Raw genomic sequence first — 12,836 nt, forward strand, 5'->3', positions numbered from 1 at the left:
AGCCAGACCAGTAAGTGGATGCATGCATTTTGCAATTCCAGACATCGTTCCAGACCAGATGTGGGGCCTTTATTTTTAGTACGGCAGGAGTGTCTGCTGACCCTCGGTCACCCCATGTCTAATGAAAGATTGACTGCCTTGCATTTCATACAGTAAATTATATATGAGAGGACAGCAGAATTTCAAAATTAATTCAAGATTAATCTTAGGCTGACTTGCACATGGAGCAATTTGGCCAAGCGATGAAAAAATATGTCACCACCACCACCACTACCACCACCATCACCACAACAAATGCAGGAAGGGGGCAGTTGCCTCTCATTTTCCAAAAGGATTATCACCAGCCTTTTAATTAATCCATTAGTATTATTATTTGCAATGCAAGCTTCCCCCAAGCTGGACCACTCCCACTAAAGCAAAGGGGTTTTTTTGTGTGTGTGTTCAGTCGGCAAATACAAACCTTAGTTCTGGGAAGAGGAGAAGGAGAAGGAGAAGGAGAAGGAGAAGGAGAAGGAGAAGGAGAAGGAGAAGGAGAAGGAGAAGGAGAAGGAGAAGGAGGCTCCAGTTTTCATGGACTGAATGCAAGAGGAAGAATTAGCAAAACAGTCATCACTTTGAATCAGTTGCAGCATATTTTTAAAGGATTTAGTTAAAGCTCATTAAAAAAGCAAGAAAGTCATGGAAAACTAAAGCAAAAGAAGACATCCATTTGAAGATCTATTAGAACAGAATGACGGTAGAACTATAACAAACACAGTATGTTCAAATCATTAACAAAAATGTAGTTCTGTGCATATAACTATTTTTGATTAATCAAAACAACATAGAAGAGTAGGAGAACTGCTTAAAATATAAGAATTCTTATCCAGGGTAAGTCAAAGCAGAATTCTTCTATGGGAAAGAGCAGTAGGCCCTCACTGAACCAGGGTTGTCGGCAGGACATAGTCAAAAAAGTCAATATAGTGGCCACGGCAGTGTGTTAGAAGCTCTGCCTGTTGCATAAAAGGTGGGAGGGGGCATCATCTATTCTATCCAGATGCCTCCAGATATGTTGAACTACAATTCTCAGAGAACCTGGCTCCTGGCGGTAGGAGAAAGCAGGGTTGTCAATGACAAACATATAGAGGGTGTATATTCAGGAAGCAACTCACTGGAAAGAGAGGTCATCAGGCAATAGACCAGCTGTCAAACAGGAAAATATCAGGTGTAGATAAAATACCTGTTGAGCTGTTGAAAGCTTCAAGAGAAGAGACACTTAATGTGCTAACAGATCTATATCTATATGGAACAAAACTAAGTATCCAACAGGTTAGAAAGACAAACAAAGGGAGATACCAAAAATGCGTAAATGGCTGAGCCATTAACATAATTCCTTATATATGAGGAGTTTTGCTCTAAATTTTCCAAAGAGGAATAAAGTCATACATAGGTAGCAAAACGTTAAATGAACAGCCAGGTTTTAGAAAAGGCAGAGATGTGTTCCTAACCACGGTGATGCCAGAATGACAAAATGGGTGTCATGATGCAAGCCCTGCTCTTTTGTGCTGGTGTTGTGGTGTTGCATACAAGTCCATAAGGAACAAGGGTTTGTGTCATGTTCTGACTTCCACCAGTTGCTCTCCTCCTGCTAATGTCCATGGGCAGAGAAACTATGATCAGATAGCTAGTATAAAATGAACATGAGAGAGAAAGAGCAAGAAAACATGAAAAGAAGGCGGAGGCTTATTTTTGGTTCATTGCCTACAGCAAAGCCTCTACTTGCAAATCATGCCAGAATGTGGAACATATTTAAGACTAAAGGGTGTTCCAGAACACATGATCATTCTTCTAAGGAATCTTTATAGTGAACAAGAAGCTACTGTAAAAACTGAGTTTGGAGAAGCAGTGATTTAGAATGGGGAAGGGAATGAAACAATGATGCATATTATCTCCATATCTGTTTAACTTAAATAGCAAATATATTATGAGATTGGAAGGACTGGAAAAGTTGACAACTGGAATCAAAATTAGACATCAAAATACTAATTATGTTAGATATGCAGGCAACAACTATTTTGTTAGCTGAACATAAAGAAGAACTCAAAGAGTTCATTATGAAAATGAACTGGAAAATGAAATACCCAGGTTAATTTTAAATATTAAGAAGACAAAGGTAAAATGAGCCTGCATGCTTAGTGAATTATACAGGTGATGGTGAAGAAGTAAAGTTAGATACTATTTTTTTCTTGGATACAAGAATAAAGATAGAGTAAAGAAGAGATGCATCTTAGGGCAGAAGGCAAACTTAAGCAAGATTGTGAATAATAAGGACATTTAAATGACAACAAGGATAGTGAATTTTCTATTTTAATATATAACTGAACACTGAGATATTTGGATTATGGATTTGGAGACAGCAACTAACAGTCCTATGGACAGAAAGCAGAAACTCACATAAATTGGGCATGTAATACAAGTACTTAAAAATAATTTTAAAAGACCCTATTTCTGTACTATGAATAACCTATACAAATCGGCTGGGACATCCCTTTAAAACATGTAGGTAGACTGCCCTTTTTCCTGTGCATATCTGCCCTGCCCTTATCTGCTCTCTTTTGAATTATTTCCGATGATTGTTTAATCTGTACTTACTATTCATTTACTGGAGCTGATTGTTAGTATTTATGAATTCTTGGCCATCCTAGTGGAAGATCTGGTAGAATTCAGACTTGTCTTGAAAGGACAGTCTCCACATACCACATTAACTTGCACCTCTCCTCCAAGTAGGAGTATGGTAGTGATTTCAGCTGCTAAAACATGACTCATAGGAATAATTTTACAGTGTGTTAGCCAGATTGCATCTGTTTTGAGGAATGATGCATGAGTCATCCTTTACAGGGATGACAATCTTGGTGAGGGGAAAAATGTATTGAAGTCAATGGCAGGCTGAGTTATACATGTTTTATTTCTCATAACAAATGAAATAGTTAGTGGGGACAGCGGGTGTTGGAACCTAAAGAGGGCCAAAGAAAATTTAGTGGGGAGCAAGAGCAGAAAGTAAGACAATCAAACTTTGCTTGGATGAGAAAAAAGTGGAAGTGGGATCCTCAAATTCAGGTGGAACAGAACTGACAGGGAGAACTTCACTAGGAACTTTAGGCTTTTGCCCTGGACCTGGGAACTATAAAATTTAGGAGAGGTGGGAGTGTATGGTACAACAGACAGAACAACATATAATATGAATAAGGGGAAAAAAGGATGAATAAAACAAGAACAAAATGGTGAAACCAGACAACAGCACAGGAAACAAACATGTTACATAGAGGGCTCCAGCCATCCTAGCCCAAAGCCTGGGAGAATGGCCAGATCTTCAAGGACCTCTGGAATGCCATGAGGGTGGGAGCCACCTGGACTGCAGGGGCAACCTCATTCCACAAATGTGAGGTGCCACAAATATATTCCATGTATTTTACATATTATATAATACTATAAAGCCTCCATCTAACAGACTATTTGAGTGAAGGGAAATGTATGTTAAACTCAAGTGTTTGTTAAATCCAAAAATACTTCATTTGCCTCAGTTTACATCATTTATGTAATGATGCAAATTGCCTGAAACAACAATGTTGTATCTCAAGTCCACTATCACTCACAAATAGCTGCCATGGGGTTTGTCTATTCAAAGTCCATCAAACCAAGGTCTGTTAAACCAAGGTTTTACTCTATACATATTACTCTATACATATAAATGTTCATGCTATTATCTATGTTGTAGTCTACTCTTTTATAAAATACTTGTTTATGGACATACAAAGTACGTATACTGCACAATGACTTTTGTATGTCCAATGGCAGTCCTGTGCTAGCAGAGAGTATTCCATACCTACAAGGAAAGGATTCTGCCTTTCACCAATCCCCCTCTCTGATAATTTAATATTAAATTTGAAAGTTGAAGCAAGAGTCATTTCTGTTAGATCCTGGAAAAAGCTTGTACCCTCCTAGAAACAAAAGGGCCTCATCAAGTCCTGGAATTAATTATACTTACGAAATTAAGAGTTTATCAGATATATATGGGAAAGTTTTCAAGATTGGCCTTCAGCAATAATATGCATAACGAAGTCGCTTGCTATACAATTTTATAATAGATCAGCATTCAGTCTGGCTTTAGATGTATATGTTTTAACATTTCAATGCTGCTGTTATTCATCTGGAACTATTTCTGTTGTTCATTTGATTCCTTTGGTGGTTGATTATATTTGTTGCATATCTTGCTCTTTTTTGTTTGTTTGTTTGTTTTTGTTTTTGTTTAAAAATATAGAAAGTCAACATATTCAGATGTGGCTCTATAGAAAAGTATCAGTGCACATTCTGAGTTTTCTGAATCTGTTCAGTGGTAACATCAAGCAACCAATCAGGAATGAATGCATAGGCTAAGTGTGGTGTCAAGACACTATTCTGAATTTTTTTTTCCAATGGGTTTTACAGAGAAAAGTTTTCTTTTGGATTTTTGTTCCTAAGTAGAATAAAACTTTCTGAAACTCTCACAGCTAGGGCTGAGGTCAGCTGGAGAATGAGACAGAAAAGCAGGATGCTCATCTAGGAAATTAGGGGGCAGGTCTCAGCCCAATAAGACTGCAAATGTTTTAGAGCCTATTAACAGACCTCCCCCAAAAAAGTTGTGAAAAGACAAGCAACATCTTATGCAATAAATACATAAATAAATTAAAAAAAAGTATACATGTCTTATGTTATAACCAGCACTTAGGTGACTATATGCATCTCCAATTAACCTAATGAATATGATTTAAAAGAAAGGCATGATTTTCACGAGTGTATGGGAGTTCAGTGCCACCCAAGAACAGAAACGTGCACACTCACTGAACACACACACACACACAATTACCTGGCGAACATGACATATGAAGAAAACAAGAATGCTGGCATTGTCCTCAGAATGGGACAACATTCATGGCACACTGAAAATGCATTATCAGTGTAAAAAGCAAACTGAAGGCAGCAACAGGAAGATTAAGCTGAGATTTCCAGAAACCCAGCCATGATCCTCTCCAAAATGCAGACCTGCCTTAAGGAAAGCTCTGGACAGGGTTGTAATCTCTTCTTTTCTCCTCCTTGACTTATTTGTTTCACAGAAACAAATGCAAAGGGATCCTGAAAAAGTCTGAGAGCTCCAGGACCTGGACCTGGGAATCAGTTCAAGTAAATGGAGGAGCAGAAAATCTGCTTGTCAGATTGGCCTGGTTAATATGCAGAGGGTTTGAAATTCTAGGTAGCATTTCAAGTGTATCAAAATACAGTTGAAAGACCAGAGGTTAATTATACAGGCATGGCAGTAGGAGCCACATTATTCTAATGCTCTTGGAAAGCACCATGAAGCATATGGACTGAATGAAAGACCTCTGTGTGTGTAATAGGTTCTGCATGGGGAAAAGGTGAAGGAGCAAGGGATCTCTTGTGTACGAGAGGCATGAAAGGAGGGGAAGAGAAATGATTTAACCACTTGATGGCCTAACTTTATGCAGAACAACTAACACAAGGTGCCCTGTACATTAAACAGCAGCATGCCAGACTGTCCTTCCCTACTCCTGATTTATGACCATTCATACAGACAACTATTTGGTCAATAATGTGGCAAATCTTTAATGGGGGGCTTGCCTTTGTACTATAACATGTTAAAATCTAGTTTGTACTAGAACAAGTTAAAATCTTTATTTTTACCACTTTGGGATCAACTAACCCAATGGGCTTGATGTAGATACTCTCAGGCCAGATATCTCAGTACAGAATCGGAGGATATTTCTTTTGGAGGGATGTCTTAGATACAGGAGGAAGCAGAGTAATCAGACCACGGGGGATGAATTCCACTGGAAGAGGTCAAGGACAACCTTGAGCACAAGAAGAAGCAATGTATAAATAAGTAAATAAGTTAGAGGTGCCAACTATGTGTCATCTGAAACAAAATACCCAACTGTGTATTTTTAATATTGTGAACAATGAACCTATTCCAAAGTTTTCTTCCTGGTTCTGTTCACTGTCTGGGGTCACATTATATGCCAAGCCATGATTTATTTAACCATAAGTAAGATTCACATGTCATACTAAAATTCACATGTCTAGTTTCTCCTGTCATACTAAGCCAAAAACAAACAAGCCACAGAGTAGTTTAATGGAATGTGTGAACTTGAATGGTTTGAAGGTTGCGAGGAGCCCCTTTCCTTCTTCTTTTGAGTTGATTGCTTGGCAAGAAGTTATTTTAAAAGCAAGAAACACTCTAAAATCAGGAGACCAGTCCAGACAGAAGGATTTTTATTATCCTGTCAGAATTGCCTTCCTTGTATTCAGATGAGCCCAGAATATAAAAAGGATCCTGCTGGGTCAGGTCATTGGCCCATCTAGTCCAGCATCCTGGGTCACACACAGTGGCCAAGTAGATGCATTTGGAAGTTCACAGCCTGACGTGAGGGCAGTAGATCCCTCCCATGATCACTTCACAGCAATTTAAGTACTCCTAGACTTGCAACTCCTGCTTGAGGAGCAGGTAGCAGCTGTGACTCCAAAAGCCTTTGCAGAGATTCATCTCGTGTGTGAATTGTGCCCATTCCTGGACCAGGAGGTCCTCCTCAACATCACATTCTTTGGTCACCTTGTTTTTGGATTGTTGCAACACACGGTACTTGTGGCTGCTCAGGAACACCACTTGGAAGCTGCAGTTGGTCCAGACTAGAATGGAGTGACATGAGCCATTGTGGGCAGGTCATGTTATGAGCTACACTGATTGCTAGTAGGTTCCTGGACAGAGTTCAAGGCGCTGATTATCACCTATAAAGCCCTTCATGGCACTTGGCCTGATTATTTGAGACCGTCTGCCCATCCTATACAGCCATGCGGTAGCACTATTTAATCAATGGAAAAGAGTTGGCAGGCTTTCTTTTCCATTGATTACAGAGTGCTACCCCATGGAAGCAGGCCTTCTTTGTCATGGTGCCTGGCCTCTGAACAGCGCCCTCCCAGAGATATGAATGGCTCCTTACTATGATCTTTTAAAAGTGAGTCTTGAAGGCCTGGCTCTTCAAGGTGCTGGGTTAGGGAGTATAGTGGGCCTCTATGGGGATGCTGATGGATTGAAGGTTATATTCTTGTTTTGTTTTGTTTTGTTTTGTTTTGGGACTACAATCATTTTGTTTGGTTGTGAAGCTTTTATTGTTTTTAATATAGTACAGTACCCAGAGTCATGAAAGAACTGAGCGTCTTTAGAAATTTAAATAAATAAATAAATTGTCACGCCATCTGTGATTCAGGAGGTAGCAACCCATCCATATTAGTAGCCATGGATAGCCTGGGCCTTCATGAATCTATCTAGTCCCCTTTTAAAACTATCCAAATTGGCTGCCATTATCAAAATCATTGGCAGCAAATTCCACAGTGTACATGAAATATAAAAAAAACATTGAGTGTAGTTTCTCTCTCTCTCCATGTTATGGATGCCAAATGTGATTTCATATACCTCTATCATATAAACTAAAGAGGCCCGATTGCTGCACTTTTTCCTTCTAGGGAAACTGCTCCAGCCCTTTAGCTTGGTTGTCTTTCTTAAGGTACAGTGACCAACACTGTACAGAATACATAGATTTCTAAAAGAAAATTATCACATAAGCAGTTCTATTTTCAGTTCTTCCTAATGATTCTGAGCACGGAATTTCCCTTTTTTATGGCAGCTGCACTCTGAGTTGACAGTTCATCTAAATGTTCACTTTATTACAAGATCTTTTTCTGGTCAATCATTGCTAAGTTAGATCCTATTAATGTATTAGAGGAGGATAGATTTTTTTGTGTGTCAACACACATCATTTTACACTTGTTTCCATTGTCATTCTGAAGACCATTCACTCAGTTTCAAAAATTCCTGAGAGATGTCTTCACAAAGTCATTTTGATTTTACAAAATTTAGATATCTGTAGACCTGGCCATCTCACTACTCAGCCCTAACTCCAGGGCATTTATATATAAATTAAAACCCATGGGGGCTGCACTATGCAAATCTCACCAGTGTGAGAATTGTCCATTTTTTCCAACTAGTCGCCAATCCGTCGAGAACTTTTCCTCCTATCTCATAGCAGGTGAATTTGCTTAGGAACTTTTGGCGAGGGACTTTGTTCAAGGCTTTGTCCAAGTATAGCATCTGTGGGCCACCCTTGTCTTCATGCTTGTTGACACCTGCAAAAAATTCTAGAAAGTTAATGAGATACTCCTTACTGATGCAGAAGCCATGTTGGTTACTTGTCAGCAAGATGCATTTTTTAATATGTTTGCATTTTTTTTATCTTTTCTCCATAACAGATGTTAAACTTATGGACCTACAGTTTCCTTTATTGCCGCTTGATTCTTTTTTTAAAGTAGCATATGCATAATGGAGCCAGCTGCTCTAAATGTACCATGAGTAGCAAAAGTGGAAAGACTGAGATTTTTACCTTCGCAACTTTACTGAACTGGCAATCACTATGGGACTTCAGAAACCCTATCAAACCAGAATCTTTCTGGTCTGGCAGCACAAGTTGTTCAGTGTACTATGAAGCTTCTTCAAAATCCTGAAGCCAACGTTATTCCAGAGAAAATTGCTTCAGGGAGCCCAAATCACCAATTGCAAGAGTACTTTCCGATTTTGTTAAAACTGAAAATATAGTCATTCTTCAAATGACTTCAGAACTAGTTAATGAACTGGACAGGCATCCAGTTTTAGAGACAGCTGAAATAAAGTTGAAGACTGAGAGTTCCCAGTGCTTTTTGCTGCCTAGTCCAGCACACACAGCTGAGTACAAAATCTGCTAATCCAAGAACTTTGACAGGATATGTTTGTGTCTCATTGCTTAGCTGTTGACATCAAGGCAAAAGAGAGAGCATTAAGGCTACCAGAATGATGATGCTGATGGCTGGAGGCCATCACCAGGCCCAGAAGTCTTCAGGTATGTCTTCAGACTCCAGTTGCAAAAAAAAAAAAAAGCTGGTCCGAGTGAAACACTGGACCTAATTCAGTAAGAATAATCTTGCCTTCTGATGTAGATCTGATCATTGAGCAGCTCCTCTTCCTCACAAATTTATCACTCAGGCATGTTATCACAACTGCAAGGAAAAAATTGCTGATGAGACATTCCAGTTTAGGTAAAATACAGGGCAACCAAGTGCTGTAAGTTGCCCAGGGTAAGCATATAGGTAGCAATAAAATGAAGGCAGAGAAATATAATTGCATACATGTTTAACCAGAATGGGGATGGGAAGCCCATAGCTCTCCAGAAATGGCTGAACCCTACTAGCATGGTCAATGATGAAGCATGCTGGTAGTTTGATGAATTCTAGGGAAGGGGTTAAGTCCTCATCCCAATGTTAGATACTACCAGAAATACAGGAAGAGGAAACATTCAACTGCTCTTTTCTGCAGCACCCATTTTTAGCATGACTTCTGGCCTACATTTTCTGTCATGCTTTATGCTAATGGAGGATAGAAATATCTCTTTAATTCCACAATAGCATTACTATTTTGTACTGTATGTCCCTTGCATGAGGAAATGGTTTTATTCAGTTATAATATTTGCATATTGCCAATTTTCAAAGAAACTCATGGACTCTTACAGTAAAACAGACTATATATCAAAAATGCAGTGACCAAGGGAAAACTGAGACAGATGAAATGCTCATCTGAGTAATATGGTTTGTCATGTCACTGAAATATTTGCAGATTTGGGTTACAGTGGGATCTATAGAGTCAGTTGATTACCTTCCTTGAAAATAAGGAACTGAACTGAAAATAAGGAAGTGATGGCTGGAAATATTGATTTGGATCCTAGTTAGGATTTAGATCCTAGCTAAAGGATGGAATTGGAATCTAGTGGAGAATCCTACACCTTCCAGGGCAAAATTTAAGGAAGGCACAAGATTCATGCTGAATTACTTCAAAATCCTTTTGAATCTAATACCAGGTTTTTCCAGGGTCTAATTAAATGCTAATAAGAACTCCACTATCAGAATCACACTGGGCCAAGAAATGATGAATCAATGTTGCTCCTTCTTAGTACCCCAAACCCTTTGAGAGAGTAGCCCAACTGTTCAGAGTAGATGCATGTAGTTTTCCATTGTAGCCCCTTGACAATCTTCTCAAGAATATAGGGGACTTATTATGCACCTGGTTTATAAAATGGCCTTTTCATGTGCCCAGGCTTTGTAGCTCTACCAGTTTTCTTAAATGAAGGAACTTGAAGGGTCTCTTGTCATCCTCAAAGTTCCATCTTCTGTTACTGGTAAAAATTTTCAGATACATCACCCAATGGCTGAAAATGTCTCTGTTTGGAGTACCCAAATAACAACGTGTAACTGGGAAATGGGTGGACCTGTTTTGTTAAGTACATAAAAGTGAAGTATCTGAGCTCTTGGAGAAATTCCAAGGTTGCAGAAATATAAAAACACCATATTGCGATCATCATCATCATCATCATCATGAATAAAGGAGATATCATAAAGTGCTCATTGAGGATTGAGCATGTTTGATGGATAAGGAATAGACACTATACCAGGCACTATACTAAGCAAGTTCGTAATTCAGAAAGTACCTTTCAAGGCAAAATACCACCAGCTAGGAGGTATGTGAAGTGTTCTGACACACTGTTCTTGTAAGCAGCTCTGGGGTTCTTCTTGACTGAAGAGAAGGTGATTAAATGCTTGAAAGAAATACAGTGAAAAAGGTTGGCACCATGATAAACGAGATTCCATATTCAGTCCTGAAGACACCCTCTGATTTATAAAATGTTCCAGAGCCAGAACTGCTGTCATTTATGTGATGAACGATAATATAGGAATCTGGGCTTATGGTTTCTACCATAAGCCTCTTTCCACGGCTTCCTTTAATTTCCTTGAAACCATGGTAAAGTCAACCAAGGTGAGACTAATCTCAGGGCAGGCCAAAAAGGACTAAGTTGAATCCATATTCCTGCTGAATATATTTTTCAAGTACACAGCAGAAGTTCCAGAAGTTTTAACAACAACAACAACTGGAAAATAAAATAATTAGAAACTTTTCTTATTGGGGAACTAGATCTTAAGAACAAGTCATTAAAGAAGCTTGGAGGTTAGGAGAGTGACCTGAGCTCTGCAGTGTAGAGAAGCCCTATCTGGATTCACAGCTAGGCCCAGCATTGTTCACTGGGGTGGGAGTCAGGAGATGTGAAAAAAGTCAAGTTATGGTTGTGGCAATAGAATTGAAGCCCCAACTTCTTCTATACGTGTGCACCTTTGAAAGTTTGACAAAGGGCAGAACTTCAATTTTTTGACACCCCTCCCTGCTGCAGATGCCACTAGCTATGCCTCACCTTCAGTCTCCAACATGTAGTGTAACAATAACACAAAATCCTTCTGATGAATTCTTTTTCCATTATGGTTTTCCAGTGTAAAAGATAAGGAAACAATTGCCTCAGAAATCAAGGGGACTGCTGCTTCTGCTCTCAATCATTGTGTGGGTGTGTGGGTGTGTTTGTGCATGTTGGGGCAGTGGCAGTATAATTGTTAAAGTGTTTACTTCTAACATGATTTTCCCATTTGGTGCTCTTCAGCTGTGGTACTACTGAATAATGGGAGCTGGAGTCCAACATGTCTGGAAGGGATTAGTTTGGGGTACTCAGTTGTATTCAGTTCATAAGTATGCTTGAGACTGTAGTGTTAAGTGGGTGTATAAATAGAAGCAGGGCTGCAACCATAGCTTATTTCTAGCTTGAATTAGCAATAGGACATTATTAATTGGGGAACTCAGATGCCACCTACACAGAGGGCAGTATGCATTTGAACAATCTGAGGAATTGCTTCTTAAAAGGGAAGGAAGAAGAAGACACAACAAATATTTTTTCATGACTTGCAAAGGATATATTTATCTTCCTTTTCATTTAGGCCCTCTACAAGCAGAAGGGCTGGTACTTTTCTATCCTACTATTCAAATGGCAAGTCTACTTTTGAAATTATGACTAGACTGTGGGTGGGTGGAAAATGATCTGGCAGGAGGGTCCAAATTTGAAATTGCTAGGATAGCCGCACCCAAGTGTAGTGGTCTCCAAAGATATCAGAAAAGGAATGCTCAGAATTTTAGATCTTGGTGGGGGATCAAGCAACAAGGAAAAGGCTGATCCAAGATATTGGACACATTTTATGTCTTTCTCAGTTCAGTGTAAGGAAAGAAAGGCAACTGGATTGCCTGTTGGATCTTACGTCAGCTTTGGGAATAGGAATATGAAGGAGCCTTGACTACATCTGATAGAGACAGGCATGTTAGTGGCCACCAGCCAGCTGCTGCATATGGAAGTTTTCACTAGGAGTACATCTGGCATTGGATCCATTGATATTTTGCTTTGCTTTCCTCCATATTCCAGATAATACCTAATGTAATGTAATATGCCATGTGACATCATGGCTATGTTCACATTACACAAATGACTTAGCCTTTCCCACACAAATGACTGGGTTCAAATTCTCCTATTTGGACAGATTATGCAAAGATTTAGCTCTCTGGAGAAGGCTCCAATGCTAGAAAAAGTGGAAGGAAGGAGAAGAGGACCACCAACAGCAAGGTGGATGGACTCAAATACTGTACAGTGGCGATGAGTGCATTGTTAGATGACCTGAAAGACCAGGTTAGGGACAGATCATCAGGGAGAAAATCGGTCTATGTGGTCTAAAAGTCAACAAAAACTTAATGGTACATAGTCAATCAATCACTCCACTAAATAGATTTCTCTGTCAGGCAGTGACATCATCATCATCATCATCATCATCATCATCATCATCATCATCATCATTTTGGTCATCAC

General features: G+C 39.3%; 1 long non-coding RNA gene across 1 annotated transcript in view; it reads right to left on the reverse strand.

Moving 5' to 3' along the window:
- Positions 1-2,751, reverse strand: part of LOC148217020 (uncharacterized) — a 42,721-nt gene extending 39,970 nt beyond the window's left edge. Inside the window, exon 1 of the long non-coding RNA XR_015797840.1 lies at positions 2,632-2,751. This is a non-coding gene — a long non-coding RNA (uncharacterized LOC148217020). The remainder of the gene's footprint in view (positions 1-2,631) is intronic.
- Between the last annotated feature and the right edge of the window lie 10,085 nt (positions 2,752-12,836).

Source organism: Python bivittatus, unplaced genomic scaffold (genome assembly GCF_059951505.1).
Source record: "Python bivittatus isolate LINGU-HERP-01145 unplaced genomic scaffold, Pbiv_v1 ctg000020_np1212, whole genome shotgun sequence".
In the NCBI taxonomy this organism is placed as follows: domain Eukaryota; kingdom Metazoa; phylum Chordata; class Lepidosauria; order Squamata; family Pythonidae; genus Python; species Python bivittatus.